The following is a 27482-nucleotide window of genomic DNA, read 5'->3' as shown; positions in this document are numbered from 1 at the left end:
TAGAGAGCAATTAAGGAAGGGGGAACAATAATCCAAGAAGAACAGATAAGCTATTTAACGTTCTGGGGATGCCCAGAAATGACTATGGTCTGTTAATTTCTGATGGATGTAGTAGGAACAAGTTCACTGAAATGTTGCTATAGTATGTAACTTTCTTGGGGTAAAGTAGGAACATGTTGGAAGTTAAGCAGTTATCTTAGGTTAGTTGTCTTTTTCTTACTCCCTTGCTATGGTCTCTTTGAAATGTTCTTTTATTGTATGTTTGTTTTCCTTTTAACTTTTTTTTTCATACAGTTGATTTGAAAAAAGAAGGGAAAGTTAAAAAAAAAAAAGAAAAAAGAAAAAAGACAAACAAGGAAAAAAAAAAAAAAAAAAAAAAAAAAGATGTAGTGCCCCCTTGAGGAGCCTGTGGAGAATGCAGGGGTATTCGCCTACCCCACCTCCATGGTTGCTAACATGACCACAGACATAGGGGACTGGTGGTTTGATGGCTTGAGCCCTCTACCATAAGTTTTACCCTTGGGAAGACGGTTGCTGCAAAGGAGAGGCTAGGCCTCCCTGTATTTGTGCCTAAGAGTCTCCTCCTGAATGCCTCTTTGTTGCTCAGATGTGGCCCTCTCTCTCTGGCTAAGCCAACTTGAAAGGTGAAATCACTGCCCTCCCCCCTACGTGGGATCAGACACCCAGGGAAGTGAATCTCCCTGGCAACGTGGAATATGACTCCCGGGGAGGAATGTAGACCCGGCATCGTGGGATGGAGAACATCTTCTTGACCAAAAGGGGGATGTGAAAGGAAATGAAATAAGTTTCAGTGGCAGAGAGATTCCAAAACGAGCCGAGAGATCACTCTGGTGGGCACTTTTACGCACACTTTAGACAACCTTTTTTAGGTTCTAAAGAATTGGGGTAGCTGGTGGTGGATACCTGAAACTATTAAACTACAACCCAGAACCCATGAATCTCGAAGACAGTTGTATAAAAATGTAGCTTATGAGGGGTGACAGTGGGATTGGGAATGCCATAAGGACCAAACTCCACTTTGTCTAGTTTATGGATCGATGTGTAGAAAAGTAGGGGAAGCAAACAAACAGACAAAGGTACCTAGTGTTCTTTTTTACTTCAATTGCTCTTTTTCACTCTAATTATTATTCTTGTTATTTTTGTGTGTGTGCTAATGAAGGTGTCAGAGATTGATTTAGTTGATGAATGTACAACTATGTAATGGTACTGTAAACAATCGAAAGTACAATTTGTTTTGTATGACTGCGTGGTATGTGAATATATCTCAATAAAATGATGATTAAAAAAAAATAAATAAATAAAAAAAAATAAAAATACTTTATGGAATAAAAAAAAAAAAAAAAAAAAAAAAAAAAAAAAAAAAAACAACAACAATAAACCTAACAATGGTGAGGATATGAGGCCCCTGGAAGTCTTATACATTGCTGATGAGAATGTGAACTTCAACCACGTTGCAAAACCACTTGGCAGTATATTTTAAACATACCCTTACCATGTGACTAGCAATTCCACTCCTGAGTAGTATACTAGATATACATGAAAATATATATCAACAAAAAGACATATGATCAGAGCAGTTTTATTCGTAACAGCTTAACACCAGAAACACCCACTTTTCCATCAATGGGAGACTGGATGACAAACTGCAATATATTCATACAGTGAAATACCATTCAGCATTATAAAAAATGAACTATTCATATGCACAACAAATGGATGAATCTCAAAAGAGCATCCCAGACACAAGAGAGGACATACTGTATGGTTCTAGTTACATCAAGTTCTGGAACAGGCAAACTCATCTAGTTTTCAACAGAATTTAGAACTGTGGTTGCAGACGTCTGGGAAAGAGGCAGGGACTGAGTACAAAGTAGAATGAGAGAATTTGCTGGGTGATAGGTATGTTCTATAGCTTGACAACTGTGCTGGTTTGAAGTTGTTATGTACCCTAGAAAAGGCCATGTTCTTTTAATCCATTCCTGTGGGTGCTGACTTGTCATAGGTGGGACCTTTTGGTTAGGTTATTTTAATTGAGATGTAACCCATCCCATTCAAGGTGGTCTTAATCATTTTACTGGAGTCCTTTACCAGAGGATAAAAGACAGGAAAAGCTGAGAGAGCTGAGAGAAAAGCCCCAGAGAAGCAAGCAACAACACACAGAAGCTTAAAGAGCCACTGACACCAGAACCTGAAAGCAACAAAACCCGGGAGAGAAGGACCAGCAGACACCAGCCATGTGCCTTCCCATGTGACAGAGGTGTCGCAGATGCCAGCAGCTTTTCTTCAGAGAAGGTATCATTCTGCTGATGCCTTCATCTGGACATTTTCATGGCCTCAGAATTATTAGCTTGTAGGCTAATAAATCCCCATTATTAAAAGTCAGTCTGTTTCTGGTATATTGCATTTTGGCAGCTTTAGCAAACTGAAACAATCAGTATGTGGGTTATACATATTTATGCATTTTGTTAAAACTGATCAAACTATGCATTTCACTGAATAAATTATACCTCAGTAAACTCTCTGAGAAGGGAAAAAAAAAAGCCAAAATGCCTTACAGAGATAACTGTGATCATGAGCCATTTAAAGAATATGGACTTTCCTGGAACTGTGGGAAGATGGCGGAGTAGGAAGCTTCAGGATTTAAACAGGCAGGAACAGTCTGAATTAACTATTTCAAAATCCAGAGTCCAGTCAAAGACTATACAGCATCCAGGAAAGAACAAGAATAAGAGGATGTTACATTACAGTAAATCCTAGTAAACTGGTCTCTCTGCATTGTGGTTACAGTCTCCCATTCCCCATTCTCATAGCAGGTAGCAGTGGGGCCTCCAGTATAGCTTGCTAGCACCAGAAATGGACTTAGAATTCCACTTCCACATTGGGGGAAGAAAAAAAAATACCTAATGCAAATAATGTACCATAGATAGAACTATTTTAATAATCTTTCACCAATCACAACAAGGATTACTATTGTTAAAAAAAAAACAGTACAATTTATTTTAAAAGGTGCCATCATTAATGGTAACAAAGGGTCCATATCAATGCAAGGTGTTAGTGGAGGGGTGATGTACAGGAATCCTGTATTTTATGCATGATTATTTTGTAAACTCACAACTTCTCTAATAAAAATTAAATCTACTTCCCTAGGATGGCGGGTGGGGTGGGCACAGGTACGGGCCAATTTCTGATGACTGCTTTCGATTAGCCACTTTGAATGGCTGGAGGCCGGGCTCTGAAGGCAAATGTAAATGCCAGCACTACTGGATTTTATGTCTTGGTATGTAACTCCACTTCTTACTTCCCACAGGAATAAGTAAAAAGTAAAAGTAAAAAGTAATAAGCAAATAAGCAATAAGCAATAATATGTTAAAAAAAGAAGCCATCTTGGAAAGAAGAACAAAGTTGGGGAACTCACACTTCCTGTCTTAAAACTTATTATAAGCCACAGTAATCAAAACAGGATGGTACTGGCAAAAGGACAGACATAAAGACCAATGGGATCAAATTAACAGATCAGAAATCAACCCTCACACTTATGGCCAACTGATTTCTGACAAGGGGCATAGGTATTGGGAAGATACTCTCTTCAACAAATGGCACTGGGAAAACTGGATCTCCATTTGCACACCATATATAAAAATCAACTCAAAATGGATCAAAGACCTAAATATAAGAGCCAGGACCATAAAACTCCTGGAAGAGAACATAGAGAAGCATCTTCAGGACCTTGTGTTCAGGCACTGGTTTCTTAGACTTTGCACCCAAAGCACAAGCAACAAAAGAAAAAATAGGTAAACAGAACCTCATCAAAATAAAAAAAAAAAAGAAAACTTGTGCCTCAAAGGACTTCATCATGAAATAAAACTACAACCTATACAATGGGACAAAATATTTGGAAACCACAACTCTGATAAGGCTTTAATATCTAGAACATATAAAGAAATCCTTCAACTCAACAACAAAAAGACAAACAACCCAATTATAAAATGGGCAAAAGATTCGAATAACCATTTCTCCAAATAAGGTATACAAATGGCCAAAAAGCACATGAAAATACACTCAGCATCATTAGTCATCAGGGAAATGCAAATCAAAGGCACAGTGAGATACCATTTCATACCCACTAAAGTGGCTATTGTTAAAAAAAAGAAAATTACAAGTGTTAGAGAGGATGTGGAGAAATGGGAACACTCATTCATTGCTGGTGGCAGTGTAAAATGGTTCAGCTGCTGTGGAAGACAGTTTGCGGAAGGCAGTTCCTCAAAAAGTTAAGTACAGAACTATCATATGACCCAGCAATCCAACTTCTAGGTATATATCCCAAAGATTTAAAAACAGGGTCTCAAATAAATATTTGTACAAAGAGGTTCAAAGTGGCATTATTCACAATTGCCAAAAGATGGAAACAACCCAAGTGTCCATCAACCAATGAAAGGATAAACAAAACATAGTATACACATACAATAAAATATTATTCAGTCATAAAAAAGAATGAAGTTCGATACATGCAACAACATGGATGAACCCTGAAGACATCATGTTGAGCGAAATAAGCCACAAACTAAGGATATTGAATGATCTCACTGATATGAAATAACCAGAATATGCAAACTCACAGAGGCAGATTCTAGAATATAAATTATCAGAGGTTGGGTGGGGATAGGGAATAGGCAGTTAAGGCTTATAATGTGCAGTTTCTTTGAGATGATGGAAAACTTTTGGTAATGGATGGTGGTGATGGTAGCACAACCTGTGAACATAATTAACAGCAATAAATTATATATTTCAATAGAATATATATATCATATATATTGTTATATATGTTAGTAGAAAAAAGATTTTTAGAAATCCATAGAATTGCACAACTGCAGCAGTGAACTCCAAGTTAAATCACTGATTATAGTTAATAGTGTATTTATAAAAACGTGCTTTCATCAACTGTAACAAATGTACCACACCAATGCAAGGTGTTAATAATAGGGAGGTATATGGGAACCCTGTATTTTATGCATGAATTTTCTCTAAACTCACAAGTTTTCTAATAAATAAATAAATAAAGTGTATAATTAAAAAAAAAAAAGCTAAGGGAAAAGAAATTCAGAGAAAAGGGTTTGAAGAGAAAAAATATTTTTAAAATAAAAATAATACCTCATTGTATCTGTAAAATAATGCTGTTTTTAGAACATTCGTATGTATTTACTGTTGGTTAGGAGACAGAATGGTACAGCCTTTCTGGAGGACAGTGGGGTGGTTCCACACAAAGCTAACTATGTGGGTGCCATAAGGTCCTGCTACCTCATTAGGGGACATTTACTTGGAGGATCTGAGAGCAGGGACATGAATGGACATTTACACACTGGTGTTTATGGAGAGAGTATGCATGATTTGCAATGGGTGGAGGTTGCCTAAGGGTACATCGACTGAGGAACAGAATGGTGAACTGTTGCATATACATACAATGAAATATTGAGCTACTGCGAGAAAGAGTGGAGCTGTGATACAAGGAGGTGAATGGAAACTGTAGACAGCATTTTGAGTGAACTATGCCAGAAACAAAGGCAAACACTATAATGCCTCACCAGTATGGACTAAGTACAATGTGTAAACTCAAAATTGAACCTTAGAGCACAGCTTATCAGGGGAATGCTTATTGTAATGGTCCCTAGATTGTAAGCTCTTACAGCAATCACATCTATTACTGAATTGTATCGGCTGTCTCCAGATTCCGAGATGCTGATCCCTTTGGGTATAACCCAATTAATCCCTGGAACTTTGGGTATCTGTGACACCTGACACTCAGAGCTAGAACTCAGCAGATATGAATGTCAGTATTAGCACTATAGCAACTGTTAAAAAAGCTGAAAGAGTCCAGACTTCAACTAGAGATAATGGATGAAGCAGATGTGTTTAAGACTAGGGCAAGTCGGGCCAAAGGGTAAAGGACAATACTGACTGTGTTTTAAAACTCCAAATTCCATGTGAGACCCAGGGAAGAGATGTTTAGTTGGTGCAAGAGCTATATTTCCTAAACAATTTAACTCGTACAGTTTGTTCAAATACCATAATTACATGGAACTTTGAATAAGAAGTGAGACCTGGTAGGTTTGCATAGGTTAGTGTGAAATAGCGACACATCCCAAAATAATTTGGGCAGACAATAAAAAAAATATATGCAGGGCCCCCTGAGAAGCTAAGGGAAAACGCAGAGGTGTCAGACTTCCTCACCTGGATTGTTGCTGATGTTCCCACAAACACTGAGGACTGGCGGTTTGGTGTGCCAAGCCCTGTATCTCGGGGCTTGCCCTTATGAAGCTTGTTACTGCAAAGGAGAGGCTAAACCTGCTTATAATTGTACCTAAGAGTCTCCCCCTGAGTACCTCTTCGTTGCTCTGATGTGGCCCTCTCTCTCTAGCTAAGCCACCTTGGCAGGTGAACTCACTGCCTCCCTACATGGGATCTGACACCCAGGGGTGTAAATCTCCCTGGCAATGCGGGATATGACTCCTGGGGATGAATCTGGACCCGACATCATGGGATTGAGAATATCTTCTTGACCAAAAGGGGGATGCAAAATGAAACAAAATAAAGTTTCAGTGACTGAGAGATTCCAAATGGAGCTGAGAGGTCACTCTGGTGGGCATTCTTATGCACTATATAGATAACCCTTTTTAGGTTTTAATGCATTGGAATAGCTAGAAGTAAATACCTGGAACTATCAAACAGCAACCCAGTAGCCCTGACTCTTGAAGATGATTACACAGCAATGCAGCTTATAAGGAGTGACAATGTGATTGTGAAAGCCTGGTGGATCACACTCCCTTTGTCCAGTATACAGACGGATGAGTAGAAAAATGGGGACAAAAAACTAAAAGAAAAATTGGGGGGGGGGGGTTGATTTTGGTGTTCTTTCTTACTTTCATTTTTTTATTCTTATTGTCACTTTTTCTGGTACAAGGAAGGTGTTCAGAAAATGGATTGGGGTGATGAATGCACAACTATATGATGGTACTGTGAACAACTTTGGATGATTGTATGGTATGTGAATATATCTCAAAAAATTGAATTTTAAAAAAAGACAAAAATAGACAAAACATTTGGATTTAAAAAACAGGCTTGGAAACTGAAAATATGAAAAAGGAAATTTAAAAACTGAAATAGAAAGGTAGGCCGATACAGAGGAGGTATCAGATCTCTCAGAAAAACGCAATCAAAAAGACAAAGAGGAGAAACACAGGAAAGAAAAGGTAAGAAAGTTAGAGGATCTACTTGGGAAAAGCACACTAGACTAAAGGGAAAAGAGGTTTCACAAAAATTCCCCAGAAATAAAGGACAAGTGTATCCAGATCACAAGGGACCACCAGGTGCCTCACACAGTAAGTGCAGAGACCCATGGCAAAGCCCAGTGGATAACAGGCAGTACTAAACGTTTCCTGAGGGGTGCAGGCAGGCGAGAAGGCTCACATACACAGGATCAGAACCAACATGCCCACAAGAACACTAGAACCGTGAAGACAACAAAGATTATCTTTGAAACCCTGAAAGACAATTAGTTCTGAAAATCAAATAAAAGGGAAAAAGAAATTTTTCATAAAATATTAATATTCTAATTTCTCTTTAGTTTCCAAGCTGAAATGGGAAGAAAATAATCCTGCAGCCTAAATGAGTAAAGTTTATAAGGTGTTGTAACATTAACAGTGAGATCTCTTTCCCCTGAGAGTATGTTGAAGGATTATAACCATCACGTAGGACATGCAAACTAATATTCACACTTGCAGGCTTGAAAATATTTTCTCACACACATCTCTACAGACCAATCATCGTGCAATTTAGCCGTTATGTAATTAGTCTTTTCAAATCCTATTAACATGTGTTTAGGTTTATACTTTCACAGAGATTTTGCTCTTTGTTGCAGTTACTGTGTCTTTCCTGTACCCTTACTATATATCATCCAATTTAACCTTTATTTTAGCTTCTCCCATGCCCCAGGTTGTAATCCAAACAAGTAAACTTTTAATTAGACTCCCACTTGCCACTCACAGTAACTCACTCAACTACATAGTATAATAAACACCATTTGGTGCTTAGCAGTGAAACAGAATGCTTTAAATGGATGGTATTCTTTTGTGGAGCAGGCCTTTTTCTTGCGATATTTCATGATCACATAATCTATTCTCAAGCAAAACTTTACAAGGGGAAAAAATGAATTTTATTTAATGAAAAGAAAATGCACACCACTGCTTGCAACACAAACTGGATGAAAGTACCTAGTCCATGATTCCCAGACCATGCATGCAGGGATCCAGGGACACCACAAGCAAACTCACAGAAAAGCCACAGGGTGTCTTAAATTTAAGGGAAACACAGGGTATCTGACATCTGTCAGACACTGCACAAACTCTTAGCTCAAAGTCATTGAGTTGTAATATTAGATTGCACTACATTCCTTTCAATGGCCTATTTTTGTGAAGCTGGGTTTTCGGGAGTAGCTGTGACTTTAAAAAAGCAAGTACCATGAGAAAATCAGTGTGGAAAAGGAAGGAGGGAGGTGACATCTAATCTGACTGCAAGGTGTCAGGAGTTTTGCAGTGTCCAACAGGCACATGCACCCCATTAATAATTTTGGTTATTTAAGAAGGAAATAAAAACATTATTTTTCTTTCAATTTATGTGTATTAGTTTTTCAAATGGCTACTTAGTTGTTAGGACATAAATACTAAGTTGTAGGAACCTAACTACATGATAACCAGGAACTATTAGGTATTGTCCTAGACTGATTCCAGTTCTAGGAGCAGGATATGTACAAGATGAGGCTGAAACATCGTGTCATAAAAGATGTTTTATGAAAGATGCCTGGGATCACGTCAAAAGGACTGAGGAGTCAACTTGAAAAAACTCCCACTGGCCAGAGCTGGGATGATACGAACACCAATACATTATGTAACTGCGATGAACTAAAATGCACCAAGTAAACAGAAACCCATGAGTTCATGATACTCAAAAAAATGACCGGTCACTGTTGTGGGTTGAATTGTGTCCTCCAAAATGATACGTTGAAGTCCTGACCCCCAGTACCTGTGACTGTGATCTCACATAGGAATGGGGTCTTTGCAGAGGTCATCAAGTTAAGACGAGGTCACACTATGAGGGTGGGTCCAAAATGCAAGGACAGGAGTTCTCATTAATACAGAAGGAGAAAGCCATGTGACAAAAGAGCAGAGAGTGACAGGAGTGATGCAGCTACAAGGCAAGGAAAGCCAAGGACTGCCAGCAACCACCAGAGAGGCGAGAGCAGCCTGGCACAGAGCCTACCTCGGAGCCTCCGGAAGGAGCCAACTTGCCTACACCTTGACTTAGGACTCCTGGGTCAGAGCTGGGGGAGATTCGCTTCTGCTGTTTTAAGTCACCCAGTCGGTGGTACTGTGTTACAGCCAGCCCTGGGAAACTAATGCAGTCACCTTTGGAGAATGCTAGGGGACAGCCTCATTGTGAATAACTTGTAAACAAAGGAAAAGAAGCATTTATCTTGAATTTCTTATACAAAGTACTGATGAAGTTAAGATTCTCTGTATCGAAATCTTTTAGCTAATAAATAAAGAATGACAGAATATCACCACTTTATAGTGATCATCTGTGGCTGCTTGTATCACCAAAAAAGAGAAAAAACAGACCTTAAATACTCCCGGATGGGCTCATAAACCACCATACCAGCTTTGCAAAAACAAGGCAACAAATGAAACCAGAATCTGATCAAGCCTCAATATCTACAGGACAAATAATTCACTTTCTTTAGTTAATAATTTACAAGAAAAGCAGAGGGGGAGGAGAGAGAGAATGGGAGAGTGAGCATAAAAACTAAGAGAGACTTAAGAGTTGTCAACCAATTGCCATGTATAGACCTTATTTAGACACTGACTTAAAAAAAAGTTTATGAGACAATTCTTATTTTTCTTAGGTGTGATAACTGTGTTACAGACAAATTTAGCAACATACATTGAAATATACATAAACGAAATGATATGACACTGGGTTAATGGATGGGATGTGGTAACAGACGACTTGGGGAGCAGAAGGCCTTCACATTTTGGTACCTATTAAATTTTTTAAAACAAATATGTAGTACTTTTTCTAATAATTTTTAAATTAAAATTGTCCTAAAAATGAGATTGCAGGAAAAATTCTCTCAAATTCCTAACATTAGTTACTGATGGACACAGAATAACAAGTAGGCTTAATATCACCTATGAGAGCAAAAGACAATCCTTAGCTGACATTCTAACCAGAAGTTTACTTCAGTAGGTCATCTCTAAACATTTCAGTATAGTGTGCTTTTCAGAACATATAACACAATCACCCTGTTGGGTAAATAAGAACCCCCACTCCATGAAGATTACAGTTTACCAGGTCATGTTTTAGAGACTAGGAATGGGAAAAAGAACAAAATTATCACCTAGGTTGTAAAAGTTTTATGTAAGCATCAAAAGCAACAGCTGCATCATGTGCCTAAATTAAATAAAATCTGAGACAGACATAAGATACTAACCTGACTTAGGCAAAATAGGCCAAAAATCAAGATCAAGGATCACAATGCCAAACAGTAACTAAATTCTTTTACCTGCATACTGAATTACTCAAGTTAAAAAAAAAAGAAAAAGCATAAGTACAAGCATTATTCATTAAACTGACCATGACCACAAAATAAGTTGTTCAAAGTATAGAATGGCTACCATTATTTGTTTAAATGTTTATACAAACACACACAAAGCAAATTAGCAGTGTTCCTGTTTTGTAACTTATATTCTGTGACTGTTCATCAACATTTAAAATTTTTCCATTATTTAACACTAAAGTAAGGAAATTATGCCTCTACAACTTGAATTGCTTGTATAAACTTTTTATACAATCAAAATGCTTCTAAGGCATTAATTTGAAAAGTAGCTGAAGAAAGCTTGAGAAAGCATGATCTGATATCATAATATGCCCATTTTCTTAAAATACTAAACTTGGTTAAAAACTAGAATGTTACCTGCTGTTTTTCACTTGCTACCACACTAATATGATAACAAATGGACTTAAGTGAGCTTTTGCTTCAGTTTTATAATTGCAATTTCTTTTCCTATAATTTTCCCAGGAGAAAGTAAAAGCTACTGATTCAGTATTTCTACGCTGGAAGGAACCAATGAATATTGCTAAATTTTAAATGTACTGCTTTGATTTAGTCATTTTCTTTAAAAAACCTTTTTCCCTCAACCTCTCCCCTTTCCCTTTTTTTCTCCTCAATAGTTCCTTACAAAGTTAAACATGGGCTTACCATATGATCCAGCAATTGTACTCTTAGGTATTTACCCAAATGACTTGATAACTAATGTCCACACAAACACCTGCACACAGTGTTTGTTACAGCTTTGTTCATAATTGCTAAAAACTGGAGGCACCCAAGATGTCCTTCAATAGGTGAATGGGTAAACAAACTGTGGTCAGTCATACAATGGAATATTATTCAGTGACAATAAGAAAGGACGTATCAAGCCACAAAGACATGGAGAAACCTTAAATGCACGTTACTAAGTCAAAGAAAGCAATCTGAAGTCTACAACTACATGATTCCAATGATATGACATTCTGAAAATGGGAGAAAGATCAGTGGTTGCCAGAAGTTCAGGCAAAGAGGGGAAGGATGAAAAGATGGAGCACAGGGCACTTTTAAGGGCAGTGAAACTATTCTGAATAATACTATAAGAATGGATACATGACATGATGCATTTGTCAAAACCCAAAGAACTATGCAGCACAAAGAGTGAACCCTCATGTATACCATAGACTTTATGCTGTATCAATGTTGGTTCATCAATTGCAACAAATGTATCACGCTAATGCAAGATGTTGATAAGAGGGAAAACTGGGAGCTGAGAGGTGGGGAGGGAAAGGGAGAGTAAAGGGAATTCTCTTTCTGTACAATTTTCCTGTAAATTTACAACTACTCTAAACAATAAAGTCTATTAAAATAAATAAATAAATGCATGGAAGTGTGGTGTCAGTGAAAATGGCAGAGTAAGGAATGTCAAAAGTTTGTAGCTCCACACAAGCAACTAAAAAACTGGCAAAACTCGCAAATCAATTTTCTCTAACAATGGAAACTAAACAAAAGCTTGCAGCAACCCAGATAATGCTCATTCAAGAAAAACCTCGGTAAGAACAGCAAGTTTTACAGCAATTTAACTTACCCAAGACCCTCCCTGTGCTCCCCAGATCAGCAGCAGTCTGGAAAATAACAGCCTGCATTCTCAGTACTGGTACAGCAGAACAAACCCCACTGCAAAGAACTGAAATTATTTGTTTTGACCTGTCTGGTGGCTCCCTGGAAGACCTGCTCAAAGGTCTTGTTTCATCTCACCTAACTCGCTAACTTGGAACTGGCCCAGTGCTAAAGTCACTATGGGGGTTGTGCCAGTTTGACTGTATTGTGTCCCCCAAACGCCATTATCTTTCATGTAGTCTTGTGGGGCAGACGTTTTGGTGCTGATTAGATTTGCTTGGAATGTGCCCCACCCAGCTGTGGGTGATGACTCTGATGAGATATTCCCATGGAGGCCTGGCCCCACCCATTCAGGGTGGGCCTTGATCAGTAGAGCCATATAAATGAGCTGACTCAAAGAGAAGGAACTCAGTGCAGCTGTGAGTGACGTTTTGAAGAGGAGCAAGCTTGCTAGAGAGGAACGTCCTGGGAGAAAGCCATTTTGAAACCAGAACTTTGGAGCAGACGCCAGCCACGTGCCTTCCCAGGTAACAGAGGTTTTCCGGACGCCATGGGCCATCCTCCAGTGAAGGTACCCGATTACTGATGTGTTACGTTGGATACTTTATGGCCTTAAGACTGTAACTGTGTAGCCAAATAAACCCCCTTTTTATAAAAGCCAATCCATTTCTGGTGTTTTGCATTCCACAGCGTTAGCGAACTAGAACAGGGGTGTTTGTAGAAAACATTTACAGGTAAATGTTTTAGCTGCTGTCACCTGAAGCAGTGGATAAAAACTGGGGCAAAGAAGAGACTGATGAAAAAGCTTGAGACGAAAGACTAGAAAATGAGATGTTTGGGGGAATAAGGGCCTTTAACAGCTTGATAATAATCATGGGTGACTAGGTGGCCTCACAGCCCAGGGCTATGCATGTGCTCAGCAAAGACTTGAGAAGGTTCTAAGCTCTCACCTCTGCCTGATCTCCAGTCTCTGCGCAAACAGGAACAGAAGGCAAAGGCACAGTTGAGATCTGCCTGAGAGTTGAAGGAATGCCCCAACACTCAACAGAGCCCTTCTGCCAAAAGTGAGAACTGTTTTGGTTCCAAGCATTTAAGGAAATATCTGTGCAATCATTAGTTGATCACTATGCCAATAGAATAGAGACACAAACAACAGCTACAACAAACAGCAATAAGACTCTGGTGGGGTGGGGAGGGGGACCAGATTTCCAGAGCTGCCAGATTATAGTATTCAAAATGCGTGTTCAACAAAAGTTTATGAGGCATGCAAAGCAACATGAAAGAATGGCACATGAACAGGAAAAAAGCAATCAGTAGAAAATATCCCTAAGGAAGACCAGACGTTGGACTAGACAATGACTTTAAATCAGTTATTTAAAATACGTTCAAAGAGCAAAATGAATCCATGATAGAAGAACTAAAGGAAAGCATGTCTCTGTCTCACGAATAGAGAATATCAACAAAGATAAAAATGACAGAAAGCAACTACATGGCAATTCTGGAGTTGTAAAGCACAACAATGGAAATTAAAAATTCATAGAAGGGCTCGACAGCAGACTTAACCAGGCACAAGGGAAAATAAGCACAGCACACTCATAGATAGGTAAACTGAAATATCCAGTCTGAAGATAAGAAAGGAAAAACAAAGAAAAATTAACAGAGTTGAAGAGACTTTTAGGACACCATCAGATGTACCAACAATACAATGTAAGATGCAGGACAGGTGAAAGAGAAAAGAGCAGAAACAATATTTTAAGAAATAATGGCCAGAACATTACAAATTTAATAAATGACATTAACCTACATATGCAAGTTGCTAAATAACTCCAAGTGGGATAAACTCAGATCCATGCCAAGACATACCAGAATCCAACTGGCAAAAGCCAAATACAAAGAGAAAGAATCTCTAAAGTAGCAAGCAAGAATTGACTTATCACATGCAAAGGAACAGCAATAAAATTAAGAGCTGATTTCTCATCAGAAATCATGTAGCTATAAGACAGAAAGATGATATATTCAAAGTGTTGAGAGAAAAAACACCACTCAACCAAGAACTCTGTAACCGGCAAAGCTATACTTCAAAATTGAAGGATAAATAAATATACAAAAGCTGAGTGTTTGGTGCCAATAAATCTATCCTACAAGAAATGCTTACGGGAGTCCTTCATTCTGTAATGAAAAAAGACACTACACAGTAACTCAAGACCACAAGAAGAAATAAGGAAACACTGGAAAGGTAACTAAATAGATAAATATAAAAGACTAAATTTATTATTTCCTTGTACTATTTTTTTCTTATCTAGTTTGACGTCAAGTGCATAAAGTAATAATTATAAATCTGTGTTGGTGGGCATTGATACATAAGTATGTAATTTGTGACAATAACAGCATAAAGAGGGCAGAGCTATATAGGAGCAAAGTTTTTGTGTGCTATTGAAATTAAATTTGCATTAATCCAAACTAGATTGTTATATATTAAGAATGATATGCATTAAGATGTAGTACCCAGGACAGCCAATAAGAAGTAACTCAAAAATGTACAGTAAGAAAAATAAGATAATTAAAAAGCTACACTACAAAATTATCTATCTAACACAAAAGGCGGCAGTAATGGAGGAAGTGAGGAGCAAAAAAAAAAGATAGAAAACAGATAGCAATTGCTGATTTTCCTGCAAACATTGAAGACCGCCAATTTAGTGGACCAAGCCCCTGATTTGGGGGCTTTCCCTTGTGAGGCTAGTTGCTGCAAGGGAGAGGCTAAGCCCACTTACAATTGTGTCTAGGAGTCCCCTCAGAGAGCCTTTTTGTTGTTCAGATGTGGCCTCCCTCTAAGCCAACTCGGCAGGTGAACTCACTGCCCTTGCCCCCTATGTGGGACATGACTCCCAGGGATGTAAATCTCCCTGGCAAAGTAGGAAATGACTCCTGGAGATGAGCCTGGACCCAGCACTCTGGATTGAGAGGATCTTCTTGACCAAAAGGGGGAATAGAGATGAAACAAAACAACGTTCCAGTGGCTGTGAGATTTCAAATGGAGTCGAGAGGTCACTCAGAAGGGTATTCTTACGCGCTTTACGGATAACACTTTTTAGATTTTAGTGTGTTGGAAGGCTAGAGGGAAATATCTGAAGCTGTCAAACTGCAACCCAGTGACCTTGATTCTTGAAGATGATTGTATAACTATGTAGTTTTAATAGTGTGACTGTGTGACTGGGAAAACCATGTGGCTCACACATTCCCTTTATCCAGTGTATGGACAGATGAGTAGAAAAATGGGGACAAAAATTAGATGAAGAACAGGGTGGGATGGAGGGGTCAGAGAGATTTAGGTGTTCTTTTTTGCTTTTATTTTTATTTTGGAGTAAGGAAAAGGTTAAAAAATTGGGCATATTCAAAAATACGCACAACTGTATGATGGTGCTGTGAATAACTACACTGTGGATGACTGTAGGGTGTGTGAATATGTGTCAATTAAACTGTATTTAAAAAAGTAAATGAACAATCGGGGAGGAGGAGAATGTTTTGAATGTTTTTATTTTAATTTTTATTTTTTTTGGAGTAATGAAAAAGTTCAAAGTTTGTGGTGATGAAAGCACAACTATATGATGATACTGTGAACAACTGATCGTACACTTTGAATAATGATATGTTCTGTGATTATATCTCAATAAAATTGTATTAAAAAAAACAAATAGCAAAATGGTAGAAGTCCTTCCTTATCAGTAACTACTTTAAATGTAAATGTCTTATACTCCCCCAGTTAAAAGAGATATTGGTGGAATGGATTAAAAAACAAGATCCAATTAAATGCTGCCTATAAGAGACTCACTTTAGATTCAAAAACACAAATGAATTGAAAGCCAAAAGAATGGAGAAAGATATTCCATGCAAACAATAATCAAAAGAGAGCTGAACTGGCTATAATAACATCAGACAAAACAGACTTTAAAACAAAAATTGTTATGAGAGACAAGAAGGATATTACATAACGATAAAAGGGTCAATTCATCAAGAAGATATAACAATTATAAACACAAATACCTCATAACAGAGGTTCAAAATACATGAAATAAAAATGGACAGAACTGAAGGGAAAAACAGATACTTCAACAAAGCTTGGAGAACTTCAGTACCCTATTTTCAATATGGATAGATTAACAAGAAAGAAATTCAACTAGGAAACAGAAGACTTCAAAAATTCCATAAGCCCATTAGACCTAGAAGATCTCTATAGAACACTCCACCAAACATAACAGCAGAATGCACATTCTTCTCAAATGCACATTGAATATTTTCCAGGATAGGCCATATGTTAGGCCAAAAAAAGTCTCAATGAATTTAAGAAAATTAGAATTATACAAAGTATGTACTCCAACCAAAATGAAATGAAATTGAAAATCAGTAACAGAAAAAAATTTTGGAATATTCACAAATATGTAGAAATTAAACACAACCCTAAACAACCAACAGACCAAAGACATAACAAGAGAAATCAGAAAATATTTTGAGATAAATGAAAATGAAAACACAACATAACAAAATTTATGGAATACAGCGAAAACCATGCTTAGAGGGAAATTATAGGAATAAATATCTACATTTAAACTAAATCCAAAGCAAACAAGAAGGAAGGCAATAATAAAGACTAAAGTAGAACTTAATGAAATAAAGAAAGAAAAGGTATAGAGAAAATCAATGAAACCAAAAGCTGGTTTTGTGAAAAGATGGCCAAAACTGATAAACCTTTAACTAGACTTAACTGAGAAAAACACATGATTCAAATTACTAAAATCAGGAATGAAAGCATGGACATTATTGCCCTTAAAGAAAGGAAAAGGGTTGTAACAGTATACTATGGCCAATTGTGCACCAACAAATTAGATAACCTAGATGAAATGGACGAATTCCTAAAAACACACAAACCACCAACAGTGACACAAGAAATAGAAAATCTGAATAGACCACTAGTGAGAAAAGAGAATGCATCAGTAATTCAGAAACATCCAAAACAGAAAAGCCCAGGACCAGATGGCTTCATGGGTGAATTCTATCAGATGTTGAAAAAAGAATGAATACCAATCTTTCTCAAATTCTTCCAAAATACAGAAGAGGAATAAACACTGAATACGTTCTATGAGGCTAGTATCACCCTGATATCAAGGTCAAAGATGTAACAAGAAAAGGTAAGACCAATATCTCCTATAAATACAGATACAAAATCTTCAACAGAATACTAACAAACTGATTACATCAGCATATTAAAAGCTGATTATTAAAAATCCCACCACAACCAAGTGGTATTTATCCCAAGAACGCACCGTTGATTCATCATGCAAAAGTCAATCAACGTATTTGCAGCCAATTAAGCCGACCATCCACTTCCTGTGGGGCCCGGTGTGCAATGGCTGCAGATAGCAGCCTCCCTGGTAATGTACGCAGCCTACTGCTTGAGTGGCTGGCCCTAAGGAACCCTTAAGACAGCCCTTTCCTGTTGATGTTCATGTCTGCCCTCTAGCTGTCCCCAGTCTCGGCTCCAGACAGGTTATGTGATGTGCCTTTAGAAAGCCTCAGGATATGACAGCCAGGGTCCACATCAGCCAAGTCATAATGTCCACCCACACCAAGCTTCAAAACAGGAGCATGTGATTGAGGCACTATGCAGAGCAAGCTCAAGTTCCCTGCCACCAGAAGATCCACATCTCCAAGAAGTGGGGCTTTACTATGTTTAATGCTGATGAATTCAAAGACATGGTGACTGAGAAGTGCCTCATCCCAGATTGTTGTGGGGTCAGTACATCCCCAATTGTGACCCTGTGGAAAAGTAGCAGGCCCTACACTCATGAGGGCCCTCACCTAACTTGTGCCCACCAATAAACTCTTTTTCAACTCTACAATTTCCACTTTTTTAAATAATTTTGAGCTCTTTACTGACATTCTCCATTTGATGCAGCATGGTCATCATAATCTTCCAATGCTTCTTTAATCATAATTTTCTTTAGTTCTGCTAACATGTTTATAACAGCTACTTTAAAGTCTTCTTCTGAAAATACAACATCTGGACTCTCTTACAGAGATTTTCCTTTGGCTCCCTTTTTCCCAGTGTAACGGTCATATTTTCCCGTTTCTTTGCATGCCTCATAATTTTCTTTTGGAAACTAGACATTTTAGATACTACAGTGTAACAACTCTGGGTAAGTTCCAGTCCCCTCCACCACCACCACCCTCACCCAGAACTTCTTACCACTATTTGCTTGTTTATGTGTTTAGTGGCTGATGGATTATTTGTACCCCTCAAATCTCCCCTGGGTTCAAGCTTCGGGTATTGCTCCTCAGGAAGATATGGCTTTGAGGAGGCCTACAGTCACCCTGGAATGACAGTTGTTTTGGTAAAACTTTCTTTGTCCCTTTCCCTGACCACTCAGCTGTTAAACTCCACTAGCTGCTGACTGTTTTCTCTATTGTTTTCAACAATGCCATAAAACATAAATGCTCTACAAACTAATCTAACCAATTTCTGGCTCCTTGGAAGGAACTGTTTCTGAGGTCAGTGTTTGATTTTTGATCTGATCCCATAAAGTTTCCTCCTAACTTAGGAAAAAATCTTTGCAACCTTGCTTTATGCAGAGTTCCTGAACATGACTCCAAAAGCATGATCCATAAAAAGAAAATACTGATAAATTAGACTGTATCTTTATTAAAAATTTTTTGTTCTATGAGAGACACTTTTAAGAGAATGAAAAGACAAGCTATAGGTTGAGTGAAAATATCTGCAAACCACATATTGAATAAAGGACTTGTATCCACAATTTATAAAGAATGCTCAAAACTCAACAGTATATTCAACATAAGAAGTCAATCAATGTAACACACCTCATTAACAGAATGAAAGGAAAAAACCCACAGGACCATCTCAATTGACACAGAAAGAGCATGTGACAAATCCAACACTCTTTTATGATAAAAAAGAAAAAAAAACACTCAGAAAACTAGGAACAGAAGGGCACTTTCTCAACATGATAAACGGCATATGTGAAAAACACACAGTGAACATCACACTCAATGGTGAAAGCCTGAAAGCTTCCTCACCCCCACTCCACCTCCATCCAGGAATAAGACAAGAATGCCCAGTTTCACCACAGCTATTCAACATTGTACTATAAGTTCTAGCCAGAGTAACTAGGCAAGGAAAAGAAATAAAAGGCATATAGACTGAAAAAGAAGGAAATCTATTTGTATCCACAGACGATATGATCCTATTTATAGAAAATTCCAAAGAAGACCCACACATACAAACACACAAAATCTAGAGCTAATAAACAAATTTAGAAAAGTTAGATGGTGTAAGAACAATGAAAAAAAATCAGTGGTGTTTCTATACACCAGCAATGAACAATCCAAAAAGGAAACTAAGAAAACAATACCATCTACAATATTACTATTGTTATGATGGCAATACTACTCAAAATGATCTATAGAGTTAATGCAAATCCTATCAATATTCCAATGGCTCTTTATGCAGAAATAGTAAGGGAGACCCTCAAATTCAGATGGAATTGCAAGGGACCCCACATAACCAAAACAATCTTGAAAAAGAAGAACAGAGTTGGAAGACCCATATTTCCTAATTTCAAAACTTATTACAAATCTACAGTAATCAAAACAGTGTAGTACTGGCACAAGGATAGACACAGACCAATGGAAAGAATTAAGAGCCCAGAAACAAACCCATATATCTATTAACAATGGATCTTTGACAAGGATGCCAAGATCATTCAATGGGGAAAGAATAGTCTCTTCAACAAAAAGTGCTGGGAAAACTGAATATCCACATGGAAAAGGATGAAGTTGGACCCCTTACCTCATATCACATACAAAAATTAACTCAAAATGAATCAACTTAAATATAAGTGCTAAAATTATAAAACTCTTAGAAGAGTAAATAAAGAATATACTGTAAATATTCATGAACTTGCATTTGCAATTTATTCTTAGATAGTACACCAAAAGCCTAGACAACAAAAGAAAATATAGATAAATTGGACTTCATCAAAATTAAAAAACTAGTATGTTTCCAAAGTCATTATCAAGAAAGTGAAACGGCAATGTAAAGAATGGGAAATAATATCTGCAAATATTGTTAAGGTTTGTCTCCGGAATATATAAAGAACAATTACAACTCATCAACAAAAAGCCAATTCAAATAAAAATGAGAAAAAGACTTGAATAGACATTTCTCCAAAGAAAATACACAAATAGCCTACAGCACATGAAAAAAAAATGTTCAATATCTTTAGTCATTAGGGAAATGCAAATCAAAACCATGAGATGCCATTTCACACTCACTAGGTTGGCTATAATTAAAAACAAAAACAAAAACAAAACAAAACAGAAAATAACAAGTATGGGTCAGGTTGTAAAGTATACTGTACATTGCTGGTGGGAATGTAAAATGGTTCAGCCTCTGTGCAAAATGGTTTGGCAGTTCTTCAAAATGCTAAACATAGTTAACATATGACCCAGCAATTCTATTCTAAGTACATAATCCAAGAGAAATGAAAACGTATGTCCACACAATAACTTGTACATGAATGTTCACACCATCATTATTCAAAATGGCCAAAAAGCAAAAACAATTTAAGTATTCATCAAATAATGAATGGATTTTTTTAATGTGGATTTTTTTAAAATATTCAGACAATGGAGTATTTGGCAAGATAAAGGAATGAAGTTCTGATAGATGCCACAAGATGAAAGAACCTTGAAAACATTATGCTAAGTGAAAGAAGCCAGTAACAAAGACCACATACGTGATTCCATATATATGAAACATTCAGAAAAGGCATACACACAGAGACAGAGAGTAGATTACTGACTGCCAGGGGATGGCAGAGAGGGGAGTGATGAATGAATGCTAATAGCTAAAGGGTTTCTTTTTGGGCTGATGAAAATGTTCTAAAATTGCTTGTGGTGATGGTTGCACAAGTGTGTGAGTATACTGAAAACTACTGAAATGTATATTTTAAAAGAGTGAATTTTATGGTATGTGGATTATATCTCAAAGCTGTTCTAATGGATCTTTGACAAGGATGCTAAGACCATTCAATGGGGAAAGAATAGTCTCTTCAACAAACAGTGCTAGGAAAACTGAATATCCACATGGAAAAGGATGAAGTTGGACCCCTTACCTCATATCACATACAAAAATTAACTCAAAATGAATCAACTTAAATATAAGTGCTAAAACCATAAAACTCTTAGAAGAGTAATAAAAAATAGTTTCAAGACTTTGCCATGTTAAAATTTCCAGCCTCAACCCTTTATCACCTTCTGCTACCACCTCCTTCCATTCTTCATTTTACAGTGAAAAATAGAGCTTCCTGAAATAATCCACATTTGCTGTCTCTACTCTCCGACCTGCCATTAACTCTTCAACTCAAAATCTAGCTGCTGCCACAGTCTACTGAAACTGCTCTCACTCAGTTAACAAATCCAACAGCCTCCTTGTTATCAAATTCAAGAGACTCTTAATAATACTTACTTACATCAACTTCTTGAAGTATTTGAAGTATAGCTTTCTTTTGAAATGATTCCCACTTTGGCTCCTATGATATCTCCTCATGGTTTCTCTATGTTTCTAAACACTTAAGAATTTCCTTTTCCAGCTCTTCTTTCTCTATCTGGCTTCAAATGTTGTTGTTCTTTGGGGTGTATTTCTAGCGCTACTCTTAGAAAAGACTTCCTGTGTGGTATGACCTAAATCAAAGACCTCATCTATCACCTATATATAACCTGGAGACCCTCATGCTTCACAGATAACTTCCACTCAATATATCCAAAACTTAAATATTGTTCCTCCTCAAATTTACCCCATCTTATGCTACTCATCCCCACAAATTAGGCAGAGACCAAATTATGGATGTATGTCTTATATGCCGTCAAAGTAATTTCAACTTTATCTTGTAGGCAAATGGGAGCCATTGAGACAGGACAAAGAAAGGAGAGCTAAGCCAACTTAACCATTTTTCATCCCCTGGTATGTGTTAAAAATTAGATACTTAATTTATGGCATTAAACTTAGAAGAAGGCTTAGGCATGACTGAAGCAGAAAAGGGAGGGAAAGGAACTTCAGGCAAAGAGACAATTGGACAAAAACAAGAGAGGGAGAGAGAGCATGGCACATTTATGAGAATGGAAAGTTGTTTTCTATAATAGCATTAGATCTGTGGGGATGAGTAGCAGAAGATGGTGCTGCACAGATAGATCCTCAAAAGCATTGCATACCTTTTAAGGATTTTAGACGTTTTTTCTTGGAGGTAATGATAGAGTATATGGATTTTAATCAGAATAGAGAAATGATAAAGTTTTCATTTGAGAAAGATCATTCTGATATTATAGAATATGTTTGTCAGAAAGAATGGAGGGAAGGTGAGGCTGGATGTGGAAAGACTGGTTAGGAGGTTTCTACAGTAAACAAGGTGAGAGATAAGGATCTAAACTAAAGTAGTGTCAGTGGGATTACAGAGAGGTAGGTTAATAGCAGAAATATTTAGTAGATAGAATCCATAGGACTCGGTAGCAATTAGATTTGGGGAGTGAGGGAGAAACAGTAGGATAAGATGACTTGGATTTTAATTTTGGTGATTGAATAGACACTAGTAAAGCCTACTGAGACAGGGAGCTCAGGACAGGGAGCAAATTTCATGTCTAGATTGCCATGCTTTTGCTTCACACTGTTCCCTCTAAATGCCCATCCTTTTTCTGACTGTATACTTGTTTTTACACCCTCCTCTTCCTCAATCCCCTCTTCTCTTCCCTTGAGAAACTGAAAGCTACCTCCTTTGTATACCCATTATACCCCCATACATTTCTTTTATTTTAATTCAGTTTTACTGAGATATATTCACATACCAATCATCCACAGCATACGATCAACTGTTCACCGTACCATCACATAGTTGTGCATTCATCACCCCAATCAATTTTTGAACATTTTCCATACTCCAAAAATAAAAATAAGAATAAAAATAGAAGTAAAAAAGAACACCCAAAGCATTCTACCCCCCCATCCCACCCTATTTTTCGTTTAGTTTTTGTCCCCATTTTTCTACTTATCTGTCCATACACTGGATAAAGGGAGTATGAGTCACAAGGTTTTCATAATCACATGGTCACATCATGTAAGCTACGTAGTTATACAATTATCTTCAAGAATCAATGCTACTAGGTTGGCTTTCCACAGTTTCAGGTATTTCCTTCTGGCTATTCCAATACATTAAAAACTAAAAAGGGATATCTATATAGCGCATAAGAACGCCCTTCAAAAGTGACCACTCAACTCCATCTGAAAGCTCTCAGCCAGTGAAACCTTATTTTGTTTGGTTTTGTTCCCTGTTTTGGTCAAGATTTTCTCAATCGATGCGGGTCCCAGCTCATCCCCAGGAGGTCATGTATGGCATAGCCAGGGAGATTTACACCCCTGGGAGTCATGCCCCACATACCCCCAAATGTTTCTAATCAAAGCATTCATAAAAATGTATTGTACTTGTTGGCAGTTTAAGTAAGGGACAGAGTCTTACCATCCTGAAGTCAGGGATACTGTCGTATCCAACTTTAAGTCCTCTTTACCTGTCATGCTACCTGCTACACCGTAATTCCTCTACACTAAATGAGCTGCATTTTTCCTTGCCCCCTCTTACATAATCTAATGGAACCGTCTATTATTTTTTTTATCATATTTTTACTTTCTTTCAAAACAGAAAGAAGATACTTTCAGGTTACATTCTGGGCCTAATCTTTCCTTGCCAAGCAAACAACCGTGCAGATAAACTGTACAAATTAGAGTTAATATACACTTGGATACAACTTTCATCTTTCTAAATTAGGGGAGAAATGGTCCCTTTAAGATCTATAATGAAAAATATTATTTGGAAGACATAGCAAGTCAGTTTATAACGTAACTTTGTTTTCAAGATACTTCGTTTAAAGAGTTGCTTGTTAATAGTTACTCAACTAGCCTTCATGACCTGGATCTATGGGTCATAATGAAAAGTGGGAACCACCCTCCTGACTTCCTTCCTACCCCTACTTCTCCTAATACAGTTTACATTGATTACTCATTTTTAGGAAGATACGCAGAAAGAAATGATCAAATCACCAAGATAATTCTAAAGGCAGACTGTGACGCTACCTTTCTCATTGCGGTCCCATTTATTCATTTAGAAGCGCTGCCTCCATGAGCACCAAACCAAAAGTGGCCCTCCCTATTCCTTAGCACCTCTTAAATATTTTGTGACTAACTGCCCACTAGGACGGAAAGCTACTCAAGGTCCTCCCAAACCCACCAACCAAAAAAAGGCAGTAGAAGATTTTCTAATCCAGCTGCAAGGTGTTAACTCAGTGTCCAAACGAGCGTACTTCTCTTCCATGCATGCTCAAAATACTTCGAATTAAAAATTTAATTACGTTCAAGAACTCGACTAGGCCTTAGAGGAAACACACCGCTTGCTCAAGAGGGCGACTCTGTAGTAAGGAATCCCAAAACTTGAAACAGCGTACTTAGTTCAGGTAAAGCTGAGATATGCAATATTTTGTAAAACCTGTTTCGCTCTCAAGGCAACGATAAATTAAAAAAAAAAAAAGCTGATCTCAATGCGGAGCATTTCGCACAAGCGTACTTGGGAATGAGTCGTGAGAAGCATTCTCAACTTCAGATCTGTCCGTCCGTTCCCACTGAAACCTGGACTAAGGCCCGCGGCTTCAATGCCAGCGGTGGGAAGCATCGAGCACCTTTCCCTAGTCCCCTGAGCAAGCGCTGGAGGCAGGTCAATTTTCAGAGTAAGATTTAAGACATCACAACAAACGACGTAAAAGGCTCAGGTGCCCCCAAAAGCGGTCTCCGGCGGCACGGGGAATCGAGCCAGGGGCCTCTCCAACAGACCTAGAGAGCACACGTCGCACGTGCGGATGCCACCAAGGGCGGCCTGACCGGCAAGTGGGAGGGACGGACAGCAAGGGGGCGAGAACCGGGAGCAGCTGCCCGGCCGGGGAGGAACCCCAACGGGGGCTGCCACGCCCCCAGCCCCCAACTCCAAAAAGGAGCACGGCCAGCGCCAAGCCCCGCCCGCGGCTTGACAGACCCGGGGGCGAGGGCGAGGTAGGGGCCGGACGGGGTCCTCGGGCACGCGACGGGCTCCGCGACGACCCCGGCACGCCACCGCTCCACGCGACTGACCTGTGCCCGCCGCCACGCGACCGCCGCCCCAGCCGCCGCCGCCTCGCGCTCACGCCACAGTCGCAGCCACCGTAGCTGCCTCCCGCGCCGCGCCCCTGGCCGGCCTCAAGAGCCCCATCCCCACCCCGCCCAGTCGCCGCCTGTTTACAATGACTGGGACGGCACGGGACAAGCCGGCCCGGCGCGCAGGCGCACTCCCTCCGCGCGCCGCTTCCCGGTGCCCTGCTCCTGCGGGCTGACGGCTAAGGCCGTCAAGGGCAGGCGCCCTGACCCTCGCGCGGGGTACGCTGGGAGGCGCAGTTCGCGGAAACTCGACCATCGGGCGCGGGCGGACGCCGCACGAGGACGTGCACTACAACACCCAGGAAGCATCGCGCTCGCTGCGGCCCCGGGCGCGCTGAGGCAACCGAGAGCGCGAGTGTGCGCGACGCGCAAGTTCTGCGCTGGCGCCTGCGCAACGCCCGGCCTTGGGGGACTGGGTGGGACACCCGCACTTCCGGAAAAGGAGTTTACGAAGGTGGTTTGTGGCAACTCCTTCAGTGGTCTTGAAAACAGAAACGGCTTTTCTGTACGCGCCTATCCCTCGGCTTCCGACGTTCAGCCCTCGTTTTGTGCCAACAGGCTTCAGTCGTGCTAACCGGTTAAACCAGCCTCGGAGGCCGGCCCAGCCTGCCGCTCCGTGGGTGAAATCCTGGCCTTCAGCCGGCCGGGGAGCACTTTCATTTCGGTGGGGAGTTGGGAAAAAGGAGGCGACATGCACCAGTGGGGAGAGACTTGTAGAAAATGTTGAAACCATCCGCAAGCTTCCTAAAGTGGGGGTTGGCAAAGGTCAGTTTGATCCCTGTGGGGTAGTGCGACTGCTGTCCTCCACCCTCTCTGGCGCCACCTTTACGAAACACCTGGGTTAGAACTCCCCAGCCGCACGTTTACAGCCCAACTAGAACTGGAAGTAACTGGGTTTTCTCCAGAAGTTAGGGCGTAGGAAAATCCTTTGTGAAGGACTTGAGAATTGTTCTGCTAATGCATATTGGAGGCTGGAAATCAGGGTCTTATGAAATGAGCTTGTTTATAAAAATTGGCAGTTTATTAGGGGAAAATACGATTTGAGGTAAATGCCTTCGCAATCGCTTTCTTTTCTACCTGCAACACTCTCTTTAGAACTTCATTACCTTTTTTGGTTGACTGCCACAATCCAGCCTGCACTAGACCTCCCAGATCAGTTTTCCTCAAATCTGACAACAAATTTATCTTCTGTACTCTGCATTTCCTACCCAGTAAAGCTCAGCCCCCTCAGTCTGACATTCAAGAGCTTCCCACAATAGTACACTGAGGTGTTCTGTGGTAGCCATTGTTTTTCTGACTGCCCAGAAAACTCACATTGCCCCTTCTGGAAACAACAGTTTACTGACAACTGGGATGGGGCTAGGACCATGCAAATAACCAGACCCTGTGCTTCTGGCAACACTGATTGGTCCAAGGGATAGGCACTGACCCAAGCTAGGCCCTTGTCTGAAATTGGTAGGACACAAGGGAGAAAAAAAGCTTTCTGCTGAGGTCACTGCTGATGACCATACTCCAGGCAATATATTGAGGCCTGTCTGCAGTAGGAATGAAAGAGGCCAATTGAGAGAGAGCAAAGAACAGAAAAGAAAGGAGAAATGGAGGAGACAAAGCAAGAGCTAGTAGCATGTACACTGTTGGTTCTGTCTCAGAAGCCATGGTTCCTGCCCTAACTTGTGGGGCAGTATAGTCAATCATGTATTATTAAGGGCTAATGTGTAATTATAGAAGATATTTGTTGGTTGCCTCCCAAACATTTGTTCCTCCCATTTAAGCCATGCAGCATATCCATTCTCTCTATTAGAATAGTTTCAGAGATGGTCGTGTAACTCAGTCAGAGCCAGAGTCCCATGGAGACTTGGGTTGGGGCTTCTAGTAAAATGCAGCTTCCTTGTGTTCTGACATGGTCTGAGAACT

General features: G+C 39.3%; 1 protein-coding gene and 1 non-coding gene across 2 annotated transcripts in view; one reads left to right on the top strand and one right to left on the bottom strand.

The window, feature by feature from the left end:
* The window catches only part of RALBP1 (ralA binding protein 1), a 62631-nt gene extending 37007 nt beyond the window's left edge, over positions 1-25624 (bottom strand). Inside the window, exon 1 of the mRNA XM_037805902.1 lies at positions 25506-25624. The gene's annotated coding sequence lies outside the window, so the exon portion shown is untranslated. The remainder of the gene's footprint in view (positions 1-25505) is intronic.
* On the top strand, positions 17627-17757 carry LOC119511946. The gene has a single exon (XR_005212287.1). It is a non-coding gene; the product is annotated as a small nucleolar RNA SNORA70 (small nucleolar RNA).
* Positions 25625-27482: the final 1858 nt, after the last annotated feature.

The sequence above is a fragment of the Choloepus didactylus genome, chromosome 16 (assembly GCF_015220235.1).
Source record: "Choloepus didactylus isolate mChoDid1 chromosome 16, mChoDid1.pri, whole genome shotgun sequence".
In the NCBI taxonomy this organism is placed as follows: Eukaryota; Metazoa; Chordata; class Mammalia; order Pilosa; family Megalonychidae; genus Choloepus; species Choloepus didactylus.
This window is presented reverse-complemented; position numbering and strand designations above follow the sequence as displayed.